Source organism: Sciurus carolinensis, chromosome 9, assembly GCF_902686445.1.
Source record: "Sciurus carolinensis chromosome 9, mSciCar1.2, whole genome shotgun sequence".
Taxonomy (NCBI): Eukaryota; Metazoa; Chordata; class Mammalia; order Rodentia; family Sciuridae; genus Sciurus; species Sciurus carolinensis.
This window is the reverse complement of record NC_062221.1, coordinates 85,243,409-85,264,149: the sequence shown is the minus strand read 5'-3', so window position 1 is coordinate 85,264,149 and position 20,741 is coordinate 85,243,409. Positions and strand designations below refer to the sequence as shown.

The following is a 20,741-nucleotide window of genomic DNA, read 5'->3' as shown; positions in this document are numbered from 1 at the left end:
TACCAAAACACACACAAACACACACAAAAAAAAAGCCACTAAAAAGATCACAGAAGGGACAGTTGTTTTCCACATAATGACTGAAACAAGAAGGCAGAGAATCCCCTTGTTTAACCTCAGCTGGGATGTATGCATCAGGTGACTCAGATTTTCTGCTCTTCTACACTTGATCTTAGTCAAAAGGCCGAGAAGCGATTCTGCTCTTCTGTTCATGTCCAAGATGACTGAAAGCACCTCAAGTGTTAACTTTAGATTACAAAAAAAGTTTTAGCAAACATGTAAATCTGCAAATGTAGAATCTGAAAAATAGTGAGGATAAACTCTATGTATGAAAATTCACCCTTAGATGAAAGTGAATGGTTACAGAATCCCAATTCTTGACACTGTGTATGATTCTATCCTAGACAGATTTATGATTAAGTCTCCAGCATGCCAAGCAGGAAGATCAAGCAAGCAATCCATTATCCATGCTTTTCAGACTCAGGGCATCCCGACATTGAAACTCCTTGGCTTAAAGTCTGCTGACCTAGAGTATTTGTGGTTTACATTTAACCACAGAGGCCACTCTGCTTTGGAGTTGGGGACTGTGGTTCACTGCTTCTTATTTGGTTTATTCTCTCTGCCTATCATTTCTCCAGTGTGACTGGACAAACAACAAGTGCTTGGTTGTCCTGTTCTCATCAATTCTTACTATGTGGGCAATAAAAAGACAACTTCGGCTGAATCTGCACCTGTGCAGGAAAAGGAAACGGGTGGAAAACAGTCTCCCCTAAATGTCTCAGCTCTAACTTCAAGTGCTAACAGGCAATTCCGATTTCTCTACTCCACTCCTGTTCCTCTCCTAGACAACTATTGCATACTTTACCTCTCTCCCAAGATGTCGGATTGCTACTCAGCCCATCAGAATTCTTATGACTGCTTGCTTGTGACTGGAGATCGTTCTGATAGGAACTGGACTGAACTAGAACACCATGTTCCTTATCCTCCATCTCTACTGTTGAATCTATTTCCTCTGTGACTGAGAGAAGAGAATTAATCAGAACAGAATTTCTATACCTTCCCAACATGACACCTACCAATTTCCTGCATCTGCACTGATATCCCTGCTCTCCCTTCCATTAAAATGAATGAACCGCCTGTCTGTACTTTTTTCCAAAACCAGCTCCCCCTTGTGCCCAGGACCCCATCTTTTCTCATCTACTCCAGGACATCACTCTAGCAATTATCCTCGCTTGCCCCATTGTCAGATGTACCTTCTATACTGGATAATTCCCCCAAAATATTTTTATTTCTCACAACTTAAGAACAAAATGGAAACAATCATTCAACTATTTCCCTCCAGTTGCCACTCATTCCTATATTTCCTCCTTTTAAAAAGCTATTAAGAATTGTCTACTATCCTTCAATTCCCCTCTTTTAATTCATATTTGCTTACACTCTAGAGAAGTTTTTATTTCAACCACTCAACCAAAACATATCCTACTAAGAAACCCAACATTCAGTGGTCAGTCCTCAGTCCTCTACTTACCGGGGTCGCTTGACAGTATTAACACTTTCCTCTGGATACATTGTCGTCTCCTGGCCTCTGGCTCCTCCCTCTGCTGGTTCCTTGCTCTAGTTCTTCTTTGTTTGTTCCTGATCCCTTGACACCAGGGTGTCTGCTATCTCAATCTTTGTCTTTCTCCTTTACACTCTATCTTCTTCTCTTTATTTTTCTTCTCTTGTCCATCTCATCTTCTTCATGGAGTTGAGTCTCCAAATTTGGATCTACCATCTGAATTTCTCCCCTCAATCCAGAATCATATAGCCAACGGCCCACATGTCGTCTTCACTTGCTTTCTATTGACATCTCACGGTCCAAGTAGGAACTTCTGACTTGCCCCACAAACCTACCCCTTTTTTCTATCTCAACAAGTTTCAACTAATCCATTAATTGAACTAATCCCTTCAAAAGTACTACTGTATGGTCCCTGCTCCCCACTTCCATGGCCTTGTCTGGACCTGAGTCCATCACTCCTTCTCTGCCCTGGTTTATTGCATTGATTCCACATAGGTCTCACTGCCTCTGTCCCTCACTCCTGGCAGTCTGTACTCAATGCATCCAGGGTCAGTGTCATCAGCATATGACCCCTACAGGGCCCATCTCTCAGAAGGACCCAATGCTCAGTTTAAATGTTTTTTTTCTTGTCATCTTGAAATTCTTAATAATTTTTGAATAGAGTCTCACATTTTCATTTTGCACCACATCCCCCAAATTATCTTGCCAGTTATGAATATACTCAACCAAGTCTTTAAAATCATAACCCAAATCATATCACTTCTCTGCAGTAGTTTCAAATCTCATTCATAATAAAGTGCAGAAGCTCCACAATGGACTCCAGGGACCCATGTGACCCCCTTCCCCACCCATCACCTCTCTGATCTCATCTTCTGCTACTCTGTCTTACACACTCCTCCATGTTCCCTGAACATATTAATTCTTTCAACCTTAGGGCCCTTCCATAGCTGTTCCTGATGGCTGCACTCTTGCTTAAACATTGAATGACTTGCTTTCATGTTTTCTTCAAGCCACAGTAAAAGCGGGGCCTTCTCTGTTCACTTTAAATAAAATAGAAACCCACATCTAGCCTTCCACACCCTGTAACTCCCTATTCATTTTATCTGCTTTATTTTTTACTACACTCCTTATCACAAGCTGACATCAAGTTTGCTTAATTATTAACATGTATTCTTTCCATCAGGTGGGGTGGTACACACCTGTAATCCCAGAGACTTGGAAGGCTAAAGCAGAAGGATGGCAAGTTCAATGCCAGTCTTGGAAACTTAGTGAAACCCTGCCTCCAAGTAATAAAAAGTAAATAAAAAGGGCAGGGGATGTAGGTCAGTGGTAAAGTGCCCCTGGTCCAATCCCCAGCTGGAACACCTCTCAGCTGCTTTGCATATCAGAACAAACCTGGGTGGGAGGCAGAACTCCCTAGAATTCTCTCCAGAGATTTTGGGACCACCACCTGCTAGACATTGATGCCCAACATGTCAATTAGCTAAGGCAGAATGCTGAACTCCCAAAATACACTTTCAGAGAGTTTTGTGCTTCACACTTGAACAGCTCTCCTGTGTGATCTCAAATACTCCCAAGGATAGAGAGAGGCTTTGGAGTGTCAAGGTCTGTGCTCGGGGGAATGGTGGTAGGTTCCTAACGTGTTTCTGGTGTTCCCAACTCCAAGTACAGTCATAGGCAACTGCTTACTGCCCCAAGCTCCAGCAGCCGACCTGACAAACCAGACTCCAAAGAGAAGCACCCTCCATTGCCACCCAGTCCGCAGTCCAGTCTCCCACCACGGAGAATTCTTAGCGAGTTTGCGTCCACAAACGAGTTTGCGTCTCCCCAGTCATATGACTTTCAGGGCTGTGGAACTCTAGGCCAAGTCAACGCTCTAATATTAACATGAAGTCCCTAGACAGGAAAATGCAGGGGTCTTTGACTTGCAGAGCAATCAGTTCAGACAATAAGGCCCATCCCATGCCCCCTTTCACCACTTCTATTCAACATCGTCCTTGAAACTCTAGCCAGAGCAATTAGACAGACCAAAGAAATTAAAGGGATACGAATAGGAAAAGAAGAACTCAAACTATCCCTATTTGCTGATGATATGATTGTATACTTAGAGGAACCAGGAAATTCCACCAGAAAACTTTTAGAACTCATAAGTGAATTCAGTAAAGTAGCGGGATATAAGATCAATGCACATAAATCTAAGGCATTTTTATACATAAGCGATGAATCTTCAGAAAGAGAAATCAGGAAAACTATCCCATTCACAATAGCATCGAAAAAAATAAAGTATTTGGGAATCAATCTCACAAAAGAGGTGAAAGACCTCTACAATGAGAACTACAGAACACTAAAGAAAGAAATTAAAGAAAACCTTAGAAGATGGAAAGATCTCCCATGTTCTTGGATAGGAAGAATTAATATTGTCAAAATGGCCATACTACCAAAAGTGCTATACAGATTCAATGCAATTCCAATTAAAATCCCAATGACGTACCTTACAGAAATAGAGCAAGCAATCATGAATTCATCTGGAAGAATAAGAAACCCAGAATAGCTAAGGCAATCCTTCGCAGGAAAAATGAAGCTGGGGGTATCGCAATACCAGAACTTCAACTATACTACAAAGCAATAGTAACAAAAACGGCATGGTATTGGTACCAAAATAGACAGGTAGATCAATGGTACAGAACAGAGGACATGGACACAAACCCAAATAAATACAATTTTCTCATACTAGACAAAGGGGCCAAAAATATGCAATGGAGAAAAGATAGCCTCTTCAACAAATGGTGCTGGGAAAATTGGAAATCCATATGCAACAGAATGAAACTAAACCTATGTCTCTCACCATGCATGAAACTAAACTCAAAATGGAATAAGGACCTTGGAATCAGACCAGAGACCCTGCAGATTATAGAAGAAAAAGTAGGTCCAGATCTTCAACATGTCGGCTTAGGACCAGACTTCCTCAACAGGACTCCCATAGCACAAGAAATAAAAGCAAGAGTCAATAACTGGGATAGATTCAAACTAAAAAGCTTTCTCTCAGCAAAGGAAACTATCAGCAATGCGAAGAAAGAGCCTATAGAGTGGGAGAAAATCTTTGCCAATCATACTTCAGATAGAGCACTAATCTCCAGAATCTATAAAGAACTCAAAAATTCTACACCAAGAATGCAAATAATCCAATCAACAAATGGGCTAAGAAAATGAACAGACACTTCACAGAAGAAGATCTACAAGCAATCAACAAACATATGGAAAAATGTTCAACATCTCTAGTAATAAGAGAAATGCAAATCAAAACCACCCTAAGATTCCATCTCACCCCAATCAGAATGGCGATTATCAAGAATACAAGCAACAACAGGTGTTGGCGAGGTTGTGGGGAGAAAGGTACACTCATACATTGCTGGTGGGGCTGCAAATTAGTGCAGCCACTCTGGAAAGCAGTGTGGAGATTTCCTTAGAAAACTTGGAATGGAACCACCATTTGACCCAGCTATCCCACTCCTTGGCCTATACCCAAAGGACTTAAAATCAGCATACTACAGAGATACAGCCACATCAATGTTCATAGCTGCTCAGTTCACAATAGCCAGATTGTGGAACCAACCTAGAAGCCCTTCAATTGATGAATGGATAAAGAAACTGTGGTGTATATATATATATATATATATATATATATATATATATATATATATATACAATGGAATATTACTCAGCCATAAAGAATGATAAAATTATGGCATTTGCAGGTAAATGGATGAAATTGGAGAATATCATGCTAAGTGAGATAAGCCAATCTCAAAAAACCAAAGAACAAATGAACTCGCTGATAAGTGGATGAGGACACATAATGGGGGGTGGAAGGGGTTAGTGTTAGGGTTAGAGTTAGGGTTAGGGAGGGGGGCAAGAATGGAGGAAGGAAGGACTGTATAGAGGGAAAAGAGGGGTGGGAGGGGTGGAGGGAAGGGAAAAAATAACAAAATGAATGAAACAACATTACCCTATGTAAATTTATGATTATATAAATGGTATGCCTTTACTCCATGTACAAACAGAGAAACAACATGTATCCCATTTGTTTACAATAAAAAAAAAATAAGGTCCATCCCAGGTCTATTGATTGTTAGGATGCAGTTCTGCAGAGTACCAAATCCTGTGGCAGTGGTGTTCACCAGGACTCCTCTTCTTCCTCCTGTACACCTACTGAGGGGCACTCCGGCTACATGCATACTTGCAGTCAGAGCTGGCCTGCTCTGTTTCACCCTCTGTTCCATAGTTCAGAGCCTCTGAGTTTCTCCAAGTCTGTCTGTCCATTACTGAACCCCAGCATTCTCTCCCACCTCAGTAAGAAGCTGTTCTCTAGTTTTGGTTCTATCTCATGGAGAAGCAAGCAAGAGTTGGGTGCCTCCAAATGGTCCTCTTGAATCATCTGAGATGTCATTTTAGCCTTGCATACTCCATGTTGACAAATCTTTTGTGTAAGTATTAATTTGTCTAAAAACTTTCACTTTTTCCTCTATATTATTTAAAAGTGCTGGAGATGTAATTTAGTTGTAGAGCACATGCCTAGCATATATGAGGCCCTGAGTTTGGTACCCAGTGTTGGAAAAAAAAATCTATAAAATATTATTTAATTCTCAGTTCACTAGTTAGAGGAGACAATACTATCTACTCATTATTGAGATCATAATTTTATATATTGTTATTCAAGCTCAGAGATTTTGAGCTTGTTCTTGGGGAAATGTGATGGAGAAGCTGAGCTACATGGCTTGATTTTATAATTTTTAGAAATCTGTTTGCAAGGCATAGTAAAATTAACAGTAATGACACCTTATCATCACAGTCTTTCATCTAAAGATCTCAAAACATCCAGCATTTGGACCACAGTTAGAGCATGTGATTAGGCCTTACTGACTGTGACAAAAGTACTATATTTCAGAAATGTTTAAAAATTTTCAACTTTTATCTTTTATTTGTTGATGCCTTTGGAATTTTCAAAGAAAATCTTGTTGACTTTTAATAAAGAGACAATTTGGAGAATGTTTTACAAACAATGTAATTTAGTTTCTACAGTAGCACACAAAGTATATGGGGTATATTCTTAGCTCATTCAGAGTAGAAAAAAATGAATTGAATCCACTTGTAATATTTTTTAATATCCATTATGCACCAAGCTCTGTGTCAGGCCTGCTGCAGTTGATATCTTATTTTAAACCTCACAAAAGTCCTTCCAGATTTAACGATTATTTTCAATATAAACAGGGAGAAACTTTGTGTATAATGGTTTAAATTATCTAAGAGAGTCAAATTTAAAAACCCAGATGGGAATCCACCTTTGTCCACTTACACGTTTTTAATACTGTAATTGCTCCTCAATTAGAGGTATATAGATAAAAGAGTAGAGAAGGTTTTTATTATCCAAATTTCTCTTTGCCATTTTTATATATTAATCATTCCAACTCTTGGTCATTAAAAAAAAGTTTTTGAGAAAGAATTCAGGAGTACTGATGGATATTCTTTATGACAATTTCTGTCTTTTAGTGGCACAATGTTGATGGCAAGATGACTGGAAAAGAGTAGACTTGTTTAGGTGACCCAAGGATAGGGCAGTGCTTCCCATGCCACGTGTACCACTGCTGGTCCACAAGACAGTCTTAGGTTAAGATTTCAACATTTTTCTAGCTATACGTTTTTAACATTTTAATAGCTCTATATTTTTAATAGTCATCAGGAAACAAGTCAGCAGAACAAACTTTTATAAACATTGTGGCTTGTAATGAGTGCCATACTTATCTACTTTGTAGTGGTGGAGTGGTTATTCTTCTTGGCACCTCCATGAGTGAATCAAACCTTCAATAATTAAAACTTCTGCCATCGATATGAGGTCTATGTGGATGTACAGAAGGCTGGTAAGGAGCCTCATAAGTCAAATTTCCATTCTCGGTAACATGTATTTAGGCAACATATCAGTTCATCACTTCTGAAAGTCAAATACATTAATATTTATTATTATGAATTATAATCTGAATTGAACTTTTTCTTAACTAAACTTATGATGAAGAGGTCTAAAATGTTTTCCTACGGATTTATAAGAGAAATGTGAGGACTAAGAGAGATAGTAATAAAAGCTAAATAATGACTTAATTACCGGTTAGTGTTACAAAAGGCCAACTCCAATACCAAAAAAATACTACACAAATACAATGAAAATCGTCTGACCTTTAGAAGTTTATTGGCAACTAAGAGTGAACCTATTTCATTATGGGTTGTGTTTCCACACACTGGTGTCCTTTGTCACATATAAAGAACATTATGAAAAGCATCAAATTTTCTGAGACAAAATAATAAGGAAATTCAAGCATCTCTGAAACTGACATGCTGTGTAATACTGATAAGAATATAAAAGCTGGAAAGACCTTCTTTATGATGTTATGAAATAATTAGTGGAACATATATAATCCTACAAGCAAATAAATGCAAAAACAATGATTGGGACAAAGCAAGCAAAATGATTAATAAGTTGCCTCTGTCAAATAACAGTTTGTTTTAAAGTTGCAGATATGAACAGAAAGTAAATAAGTAATCATTCACAGAATGACAAAGTGAATACAATTCTCTGAAGACTGAGGAATTGATCAATATTGTTCAGTCAGGAAAATCTTTGGTAGTTGTCTGACATAATCTGAATAAAGTCATTTATTAAAACTTATTCTCAGTCAAATTTACACATCTTTAGTAGTGTTTCTAAACTTTATTAATATGTCCAGATAATCAATAACAATTATAAGAAATGATACGAGGTTAAATACAGAAGATGCCAAACACGTGATTAGGTTAAAAAAAAAAAAAAACTTCATTAATACAGTCAAGCCATTGCATATATACTTGCAATTTGTTCAGAGACAAACCTCCTGGCCAGTAGACACAGCCATGAAGATTTAGAAAAAGTGTCTATTAAAATTGTCAATCACATGCTCACCAATGAATTATCAAAATGTCCTCAAACTTTGTTGAAAAAATTAGAACAAATCAAAAATAAAATTTTTGCCATGTTATTTTTCAGATTCCCTGTTGCCCACTGGAATGTTTAAATATCTATTCAAGTTGATATGTTTATAAATATTGCATATTCAGTCCTACTATGGTCCTGACACAAATTAAACCTTTCTTCCGGGATGATTTGAAATTATACCAGTAAAATGAATAGCCAAAACAGTTTGGAAAAAAAAAACAAAGTTGAAAGAATCACACTGTTACAGAACTGGGATCTTCTGGGAATCTGAGGCAGCACAAAGACCTCCTCCAAATTCCAATTCTTGTGACCAAGTCAGAAAGATTTCAGACATGTCACTTAGAGTAACAGGAGTGAGTTTATTAAAGGGACAGGCAAAGGAAAAGGGAATACTCCCAAGGGAGAAACTGGATCCTCTCCTGTTTTATTGTATATCCCAGGGAATTTTCCAGAGAGTTCTCAAAGGTCCACTTCTTGACTTTTCTCTAACAGCAGGATGACATCAGACTTTCAATTCCCCACTGTTATGACAACTCTATGTAACCTTGGCCCATGCTTAGCAGTTCTAATTGGATTCTTAATCATTTTTACAGGTTTTATGGTTAGGAAGAACTATCTTTATCTTATGGGATCTGGTCTGAGAAAAGGGTTACAAAAGTTTCTTCCTTAGAAGCAACTGGGGTTCCTCTAATCAATGTTATTTCCCGCCTGCATTTCCTTGCAGATATCAGGTAGTTTGCTGAGGAAGGTGACATATCCTGTTCATTTAAGCCAGGAAGACCTGCAGGTAAATTGCATTTTGGCAAAGAAAACACGGGGGTCAGCTCAGTGGGCCCATTTTATAGAATTATTCTCTTCCTGTTCTCACTGTCTTCATCTGTCTGTCTCTAACAATACTATTTGATTTCAAAGCTTGCCACAAAGCTACAACAATCAAGACACTGTGGTATTGTCATAGGAGCCACAGAGAACAATGAAACAGAATTGAAGATTCAGAAAGAACCCTTATCTTTAGGGTCAATTATTTTTGACAAAGTTGCCATGATACATCAAAAGATGAAAGATATTTTCCTCAACAAATTTTTCTGGAAAAATGGACTATCTGTAACCACAAATATGAACTCCTAACACACTATTAAATAAGCCAGTTAACTAGTTCACACATAAATAATTCAAAATAGATCTCAGATATTGGTGGAAGATATAAACCATAATTATCCTGAAAAAAATTGTGTCGACCCTGGTTAGGCAAAGAGCTCCTGGATATGTTACCACAATTACAAGTTATAAAAGAAAGTAACTGGTAAATTGAAATTTGTCAAACTTTTGTGCTTCAAAATATACCACTAAGAAAATGAAAAGATGAACCACAGACCAGGAACTAGTATTTGCATATCATATATCCAATAAAATAACTGATATCCAGAATATAAAGAAATCTTACAATTAATAAGATACAACCAATATAAAAATGGACAAAAATCTTGAAAGACAAATAGCCACGCACATGTAAAAAAAAATTGCTCATCATTGTTAGAAAAATACAAAACCACAAGATATCACTGTACAACCACTAGAATAGCTATAATTTTAAAAACTGATAATAATAACTGTTAGTGAAGATGTAGAGAAATGGAAGCCTTTCTACACTACTTATAGGACTGTAAAATAGTAAAATCACTTTGGAAATAAGCTTGTCAGTTTCTTAAAAAGTTAAGGACATGTCCCCACTGACCAGATGACTTCTCACTAGGTTTCATGTCTTAATATTCCCACCACCTCCCAGTAGCTGCAAGCAGGGGACCAGGTCTTTAACACATAGGTCTCTGGGGAACATTCCAGATACAAAGTACACAGGGTCATAGACACTGAGTCAGCTCCAATACATGAGGAAATGAAATATTATTACCTCTAATTCAGTAGTCCTCAAACATTAGCATTCATTGAATCACCAGGAAAACCTGTTAAAACAGATGACTGAGTTCCTTGACAATACAGCAATTCTAGGCCAATGAAATTCAGAGTTTATAATGAGCTCCCAGGTGATAAAGTCATGGTGGGCCATAGCTCACACTTTGGTAGCACTTGTCTGTATGATACCATAATGGGAAGCTTTCATTTAAGCCTCTCATGGTCTAAGACGACTTTTCTCTTAGGAAAGTTGCTTGCACAACATGCACATGAATCATAAGATTATACAAAATAAAAATATAACTCAGTAATGACATATATATCAACATGCAAGGAAATTACATCACCACCTGCATTAAGTCAAAGGTAATGATTTGCTTCACTCCTTATTTGTCTCAGTTCTTTAGTTAGATGGTTAGAACTCATTTTGTCTTATGATAAAGAAGGATCATCCATTGTTTCCAATGAAGTATATTAATAAACATAATATATTCACTTTTATTCATAACTATTATGATTCATTAGCAAAAGAATATGTTTCATGGAAGACAGGATGTTTAAATAAAACTGAACCTCACAGAAGAAAACATACTGCTATATATAAAATCAATTAATCATAAGCCTACTATGATGGTTAAGAATAAAAATATGCAGGCAATGTTCTTCAAATACTCAAATTAATCTAAACAAACAACACACAGACAAACTCTACCTAAAATGTGTCACTCTGGGACATTGTGGCTAAATGTCAAGCAATGATGTACTGCCTTTGTTCCTTGTCTTCCCTTTTATGGAATGAAACTTCATGTTTGTATCATCAATTAATATGCAACGTTTCCTCCCAAGCATTGACTCCTCAACAGAGTCAGGAATGTGATCACATTGTGGGCAATTGCTGGATTGTTGCTTTTAAAAGAACATCTGTGTATGTGCTTTGGGATGAGATATGTCAGCTGCATTGCCAGAAACCAATGTTTTATACAACACATTTCAGAGGTGTAACAGTTTAAAAAAAAAAAAAAAAAAAAAAAAAAAAACCTCTTAAAGCATTTTACTTTTATCACAGGAAAAATTTCCCAGTTTGCACATGAATTCAAGACAATGCTATGCTTCCCAATCCATCTAATTTTTCAACGTGTTTCCCCTGTTACATTTACACTATTCAGAAGACCAGGGGTGAGCATCTATTCCTTGGCTGTTCTGTATTCGTCTCTTTAACCAACAGGGTAATATCTATCTCCTCGTAGAATTATTGTGAGGCTACAGGAGCTAGCACTATCATGAATTTTCTGCTTAAAATTCTACTTATAAATATGCTAATAAAGACAGAAGCTTTGAAAAAGATCAACGCCGTGTCTGTGAAAGCATTTTGGTCAGCCCTAACTTGGCTGAGTGACTCTAAGTCCCTCACTTGATCTAGACCAGAAGTATTGCTACCTAGAGAGAGCAGTCAACTAGCCAGACTACCCACCCTTCCAGATTGGACTGACTTCCAAGCCCTTAATAAAAGGCAAAGACACTGAAGAAGAGTCTACTTAAGAGTATTTTCTTGTCTGCTGACACCTCCATAAGTTAACCAAGCAAGGATGAAATGCTCCGGGGATGTTGCTGTTCATCCAGCATCCAAGTAAGATATAAATACTTACATGGCTGTCTCTTAAGAAGTATCTACTTTTAGCAGGCTCTTTTTCTTATTGTTATCTTTTTTCTTAAAGAATAGCTAGCTAATTGTATTATCCATAAAACATAACTCATTTCCATTTGAACACAAGTTCAACATAACTATCCCAATAATGGATACAAGTATTCAGAATACAGTGAAAATATAGTACAAATGACCCACTCCATCAATCAACTAATTGACATTTTTAGAACATTTCATCTAAAGAGAGCAGAATGCACATTCTATTTGGCTATACATGGACCATTCACAGTGAAAGGCCATATATTGTGCCATAGTCTCAATAAAATTAAAAAGATAGAAATCAAACAGCATGTTTTCTGACGAAATTAAATCAGAGATCAATTTTTTATATGTGGAAATAACTAATTATGTGGAGATTATACAATATAATTCTAAACAACTCATGAAACAAAACAAAAAAAACTGCATGAGAAATTAATTAGACAATATTTTAAACTAAATGAAAATGAAAACACACCATATCCAAAATCATGGGATACAGTGTTTAAGCGAAAATTTATAGTTCTAAATGCTTTATATGAATGTGCATATAATTAAGATCCAAGATTAATAGTCTATGCTTTCTATTTTAAGAAAAAAGAATAAGAAAAGTAAAAAGGAATACTACTACTAATAATAATCCATTTGAGTGAAAGAGGTATTTCCTGAGGAAGCAGGATTTGCACCCAAACCAAAGGAAGAACAACAAGAATGAAGGCGTCTCTGGGAACAGGGGTTCAAAGTCATTACCTGTTTCTGCTTTCCCTCTCTTTGACCCCTATTTTATTCATTACTGCTTGATGCCACCACCCTTTCTGTTTTTTTTACATTGCCAGGGACATGCCACATTTTCATAGCTTCTGAACACTTTTGTTTGGAACACCCTAAAAGAAGGACACTAGCCACCCTGATCTAGAGCTCTGATGACCTGTCCAGGTCATACCATGGTGATGGGTCCAGTTTGCTTGTTATCTTCTCTACCGTCAGGGCATTGGGTTTGGAATTGTGGGAGTGGCTGCCCCAAACAAAACCACAGGGAAGTTTCCCGCAAGGATCAGGTTACCAGGATACAGCAGCAAAACCACAAGCATTCCTGCTTCCAAATACCTCTTTCTGCTATCAGCTATAGGACAGTTATTTTCCCCATTTATACATGAGAAAATAGAATAACATAACAGATTATCATACACATAGATGCATGTATTCAGTGGAACTAGAATATAATCAAATCATATTCATAATACTCAAACAGCATCATTTTTGAGGATTTTAATGAACATCCTTCTCTTAGTAATCTACTACTGATGTATCTATAGAAATAATCAGTAATTATATGGAAATGCCTAAAACTCAAGCATCAAAAACTTTGGGACTGTGTATGGTATCCAATTGTTTTTTTTTCTTCTTTTGTTTTTTTGTTTGTTTGTTTTTTTAAGTTAACTGGATATTTTAATGGCACAGATACAAATTGAGACATCACTATAAGCCAGGAAAAGAATTTTATTTCATTTCTTTGTAGTTCTTGCAATCTAAATGAGACCAAGTTTTTATGAGAAGAAAATAATCTTAATAGTAACTGAAGGCAAAGCTTATTCAAAAACACTTCAGGCTTTAGAAAATTCAATCAAATTAGGTGCATTATTAAGCCTGATACAAAACTATGAAAACAAATATTAAATAAAAGTATTTGAACTAATTGCATATAACCTAAGTTGAAACCAAATTTTAGAAGATTTTGACGAGATATAATTATAATAGTCATACCATCAGAGTATTTAAAAGTTTAATTCTTTAAATTTAAATAATCTTGAGGTTTTAATAAAAATAATGATACTTATCTAGCCTGTGGTTCATACAGATACTTTCCTCTCTAACATAAATTAGAATAATTTGGTGTTATTTGGGTTTTATGAATAGCATAGAGACTAACTCATGACACATAATTTAGTATTAAATAACATAATCCATATACATGAGGACCTGATTTCTCACAGGAAGGTAATGATACAAAATAACCTCTTAAGCAAACTTAATACCAATATTTTGGAAGCATTAGAACATTTTGGTGGTGTGCCATGGTCAGATAATATACTTGCATCTGAGATACTAAATTCTTTCATTTTAGAAAGGCCAGAACAAGATGAGAAAATCACTGTCCTAAGAGTCTAGAATTTAGTTCGATCATTCTACCACCAAAAAGCCAGGTGAACCACCTGATTTCCTGGGGGCTTGGTTATTTTTGTAAAAGAAGAAAGTTTGATAGATGATCTCAGAGTCCATTCCAGCACTGTAACTCAATGACTTTGTACACACAAATGTGATAATTCCCTTGTCTATCAATCCTTTCTATGAATCCAACCACTTTGTCAGTACAGTCATCTCTGTATCTTCAATACCCAGCAGAGAGACTAGCAGAAATGGCCATCTGCACAAAGGGCAGTACCATTCTTCAAGGAACTCAATCTAATAGGGAAAACATATAAATAAATTGTGTGACTGCAGTCCAAAAATACATTAGTAATTTATATTATGCACAAAGATAGAACAGTGAAGAGACTGATGATCCGTTCTCTAAGCTAGGCCAGAGACACTTAATTAAGCACAGAACATCTCAATATCTAAAATAGATTTTTAAAAATGATTAGTAACCAGTCAGGCAATAGAGAGAACAGAATGTCCATGGGAGGCATGACATAGTAGTGTGCAAATACACAGTAGGTGCAAACATGATTTTAGTTGTCATGAATTTTCAGCCTTTGAGAATCAGATTACTTAGAATATACCATCCCCTTCAGAGTGATTTTTTTAAAAGTGATAAATGGCTTATCAATTATACATAAATGGCTTTTCAGTTTAGAGCTACTAGTGAAATATTTCTATTACATTTACCACTCCTGGATTATTACAGATATTAGAAATATAATATTTTAAGTATATTTTAAGTTCTCTCTATTCAGCTCCATTGATCAACATACCTAACCTTTGCAAATAGTAAGTGTGTTAACTATTGTAACTTTATAAATACATCATGATATCTTACATGGCAAGTTCTCCCACCTTATTTTTCTTATTTTTCTTCTTTAAGAACGTCTTGTCAGGTTTGTAGATTTTGCCATTTCATAAAATTTTAGAATGAGCTGTTAGAATTTTATTGGGATTTCATTAATTCTAAATATTAACTTGGGGAAATACAAATCTTCACATGATAGAGTCTATGGTGAATTGTTATGTCTTCATTTACATAAATTTTATTCAGTATAATTGAATAAAATTTTAAATTGTTTCCATATTGGCATGTCTATTTTTTGTTAGATTTGTTTCTTTGTATATGTACCTATTGCATTGCTATTACAAGAAATATTTTAATACCTTTTGTTTCTTTTTCATTTGTTGCCATGTTATAGGAATAAATAATGTTAAATGGAAATACTGATGATAAACAACCTTTCTAATTTAAGTGAAATGCTAAATATTAAAATCTTTAACATTGAGAATGATATTTGCTCTTCTTTTTGATAGATGCTCTTTTTCAGATTAAAAAGTAACCCTCTTTATTCCTATTTTTCTGAGAGTTTTTATAGTGAGTGTGCATTGACTAATGTCAAATGTTTTTTTTGTATTTTTTGAAATAAAAATTGTTTTTCTCCTTTAATTTTTCAATGCAGTGAATCCTAACAATAAAATTCTAATATTAAACTCCTTGCATACCTGGAACATACCCTATTTGGTCATGCTTTTATACATAGATACACTTCTCTGACTTTGATTTGCTGGTAGTAGGATTTTTTGTATCTATTTATGTTCATGCCTGTGAGGACAGCAAATTTCCTCTCCCATACAAACTGTTCCAACTATTTATTGCTGCATAACAAAGTATCCCAAACATAGAGGCTTAAAGCAACAAGTATTTTGTGTCCTGGCTTTGTGGGTTGGAAGTTTCAGCAGGGCTTCCCTGGGAAATTGTTCAATTTCATGTGGTGTTAACTGAGATCACTAAGTAGCATTCAGCTAGTGAATGAACTGGGCTGAAGTCCAAAGCAAATTCTATCAAATGTGCCTTGGAGGGAAAGGCTGTAACTCAGACCTCAGCAGGGTCCTTGTCTTCCCCATACAGTCTCAGGACCTCTCCACATGGCCTATACAAAAGGAAGTCATGCTTCTTCCACCAAAATTCTGGGTCCCAGGAAGCTGAGGCTCTCTACCCAAGGAAGGTCCAAAATTGTCATACAACTAGTTATGCCATACTTCATTGGTAAAAAAAAGTAACATGCAATGAAAATTATAGAGGAGAAATAAAATCTTTATACACACAAAATCAAAGAATTCACATTCACATCCATGTTTTATCTACCACAATAACTGCTTGATACTTTTAAATTCAGGTCAAATTTGCCTAATAGCATGAGTTGAAATATTTCCTCTTTTTGTATCCTCAAGAAAACATTCAGCATGATTTTAATCATCTGTTCCTTAAATGCTTGATTAAAGTTTTTTCTAATACTCTTTGTAGCTATTGTTCTCTCTGTTTGTGAAGATAATAATTACAAGACTATTCAGGCTTTCAATTTCTTTTTGAGACATTTTTTGGTTTTTATTTGTTCTTTCTTGAACAAATACATGACAGTGTGTGTTTTGACATATTATACAAACTTGTAGCTTAACTGATTCTAATTAGGATCCCATTCTTGCGATGGAACATAATGTGCTACACTGAATACACTGGTCATGTATTCATTTATGAGCAAAGAAAAGTTATGTCTAACTCATTCTACTGTCTTTCCTATTACCACACCCATCCTCCTTCCCTTCATTGAGACAATTTTGGTAACCGATTTTTTAAGGAATCACTTATTTTTCCAAAGTTTTCAATATACTGACATAAACTTGTTTATGATCTCCTTTTATTCTGAACAGAAAGCATGGTTATATCATTACTATTATGTTATAAATCCAGCAAAAATCTTTTGACTTTATTAGTATTTCAGAAACTAACATGTTTGATCATTTCTATTGCTTGTTTGATCTTTCTCTTTATTTTCTGTTTTAATCTTCATATTTTTATTTATGTTAAATTTGTTGTATTTTATTTCATTTTTGTTATGCATCTCATTCAACCCATGTCTTATCCTTTCATAAGAGCTCTTTATGCATTCTGAACATGAGCTCTTTGTTGATGATAGTGTTGTGCATATGTTCTCCCACTCTGTTCTTTTGGGAAATGGATGTTCTTAATTTTAAATACTCTAGTGTATCAATCCTTTACTTTCTACATAGTGTTTTCATGTGTGCTGCTTAAGAAATCTATCACCATCCTCAAAGTCATGAAGATTTTCTACACTATTTTCAAAACAAACCTCCAACATCCATCTGGAATTGATATTTGCAAGTGGCATCAGGTAGAGACCAAGTGTCAGTGATTATATATAGTTATATAGTTGACCTAGAACCATTTATTGAAAAAAAAATCTTTCTTTTGCCAGTGTTCTATAAGTCCTTCTTTATCATAAATCAAGTAGTCTTATATGTGGGGATTTTTTCTGGGCACTCTTCTGTTACATTGGTCTATATATCCGTACTTATACTTGCACCACGTTATTATAATTATTATAATTTCATAATAAACTTACTATCAGATGGAGTAAGTTATTTTCTTCATTAAGACAGTTGATTATTCTTGGATCTTGGCTTGTTGAATTGCTACATAAATTTTACGATCATCTTGTCAATTTATACATAAAAACCACAATTTCCATTAGGATTGCACTAATAGATCTAATAGATCATATTGGGGAGAATTGACATCTTGGAAAGATTAACTCTTTCAATCTAGTAGAAATGTCATATTTTCATTTCTACTAGTGGATATTTCTGCATTCCCCCTACTTTATTCTTTCTGGATATATCTCATAAAGTGTTTATCAATCCTATTACTTTTTCCTAAGTATCGAATTTTGGTTCTATTGATTCTATCCCTTCCCTCTTTTTTAAGAAAAAGAGATCAAAGTATTTGTAATTTAAATAATTTCTTTACATGATAAAAGAATTTTACATTACAATTCAAGGGTGGTAGACAAGGAGGGGTGGTAGAACAATTGAACAAAAAGGAAAACTGAAAAATGCTTGGGAGGAGGAGGGAATGGTTTTAGCTAGAGGAGATCTGCACGGTGGGTAGGAGCAACACCTGCCTAAAATGCAACTGATTTGTTACTGAGCACTGTTCTTGGGATCACAGCACACTGACTCCTTTGCTTCGGAATACTGAATTATCCCATGCAAAAATGATGTACTCCAATCATAAGCCTGGAAGACAGGGACAGGGAAGAATAAAAGTCAGAAACAGACACTGAGATCCCTGGCAGGCTGACTATAGACATTGACTCCTAGTGGGAGAATAAAAGTTCCAGGGGCTGATGAGGGAGGGTTAACACAAAATCTAAAACAATAAGTGATATTGCCAGAGTATTCAAGAGAGGAACCAACTCTTCCTCTTCTATGATTTGGAGTTGCCCAGTATATTTCCAAACACACACACACACAAACACACACACACACACACACACACACACACATACACACAAGGGTATATATGTGTCACATGTCATAAATACTTTACAAATGATTTTTCTGAAAGCACCATATTATAAATAAAAGAACTATTTCCCAAATAGAAAACCCATAGGAACTGCAGCATCTGGACCTCACAGTTGCAGATATCCCCACCCCAATTTACAACTGACCTAGGAAAAGGCAAGCATGAGTTAAAGGACCAGTTTTTGCAATAACACCAAAAAAGGATCTGCTGGGCTGGGATTGTAGCTCAATGCCTAGCACACCCAAGGCCCTGGTTCAATCCCCAGCACTGTGAAGAAACAAAAAAGGGGGGTACTCAAATCCAGCAGAAGAGGACCTCCCCAGTCCCTTCCCATCTCTTGGTACTATTCTAACTTACCCTGAGCATCAAGAGACTACAACACTGAAGGAATGATAAGCCCAGGACTTCCACTGGGGCAGGTGATTACTAAGACAATTACCACCTCCTGAGGTGTGTGTGTGTGTGTGTGTGTGTGTGTGTGTGTGTGTGAGTGTAAGAGAGAGGAGGGGTGTGGGTATATTAGGTAATGAAATAGGAACGCATGTGCATACATGACCATATATATATACATGCATATACATACATGTATGTGAAAACCTCTGGTTATAAAAACATCTGAAGGAGCTGGAGATTTGGCTGAAGGCGAAGGCGTTTCTTGTCAAGAGCAGGTTCATTGTGGGATGTATGTAGATGAGAAACTCCATGTCACCAACAGAGCAACCATGGCAGGAGAATCCAATGTCCTCCAGAGATAAGAGATACTAGCTGTCAGTCATGCATAGAGGAGCTGGTTCCCTGGCCACCTTGAGGAAGTTCCTCAATTCATGGCTTCCATGAAGTCAAAGAGACAAAAATGAAGGGACTGGAATCTCAACATCCCCTTCAAGGGGACACCCCCAATCACCTAACTTTTGCCCCTTAGACCCTGTCTCTTAAAGGTCCCACTTCCTCAAAATAGCAGCAATGCTAGAGACCAATTCTTGAATACATAGGCCTATGGCACGTGATGTGTTTACTTCTCAGCTCTGATATAACGAGCCAAAGGGTGATATATTCTTTCTCATCAATCTCTGTCACAATATATCTGATAGTCCTCCACATGGGGATATTTTAGTTATTTTAGAAACCAGTATGACTCTTATAATATCTAGAAATCTAGTCAGATAAAATGTAGCTTCACTCTCAACTGTTTTTAGTTCTCAGCTGTCTCTTCCTGAATGGGTGACCTTAAGTTGTTTCTATTTTCTATCCTGGGCATCAGGAACCATACCCACATTTTCACTGTGTTACATTTCTTATCCTCAGCTGAATCTCAGGTTTCACTTTTTCAACAGTGTCCACCAACAGCTGGTTGCCTGTTGGCACCCCATTGGGCATCTCAAACACCTTGGTTCCTTGGAGGGTCTCTTCACACTGATTCCCAAGTGGAACCATTCAATCCATCCTAGCTATTGGTGAGAAGAGTGGGGTCAGGAGATGTGTGTGTGAGTGGATCTGAATTAGGTTGTAAATATTCATGATTGGTTCCTTCAAAAGGCTATCAAGTTCTAACAACTTTTTAGGGTAAAAATTTGCCACCAAATCTTCTGCCTCACTTGTGATCTGCTCCCTGAAACAGTCAAACTTGATCTTTACTTTGTGATCCATCTGCAGCAAGAAAGCCATGGAAGAGCCTCCCCATCCCCTCTGCTGAAGACTAGCAGCACTGTGGCCTCTGCAGAGGAGTCCAGAGAACCTCAGCTACCCTAGGACCTGGCCGCTCTCACTGACTCACTGCTCAGCTTGCTGGTTTTCTAACCCTTGCCGTCTGTCCTCCTGTCCCGTGGCAGCCTGCCGCCCCTCATTTTTTAAAAGCCACCATTGATTTATGTTTTCTATATTATTTCTATTCTTCTTCTACTTCCTTCAGGATTTATTTACTGGTGGGTTTTTTTTCCCCTAATTTCTTTAGTTATTTAGTTTATTCTTTTCCAATGTA

The 20,741-nt window shown here is 36.5% G+C and overlaps 1 pseudogene; it reads right to left on the bottom strand.

The window, feature by feature from the left end:
• Positions 1–19,729: 19,729 nt before the first annotated feature.
• Positions 19,730–20,428, bottom strand: LOC124993678 (proteasome activator complex subunit 3-like; annotated as a pseudogene).
• Positions 20,429–20,741: the final 313 nt, after the last annotated feature.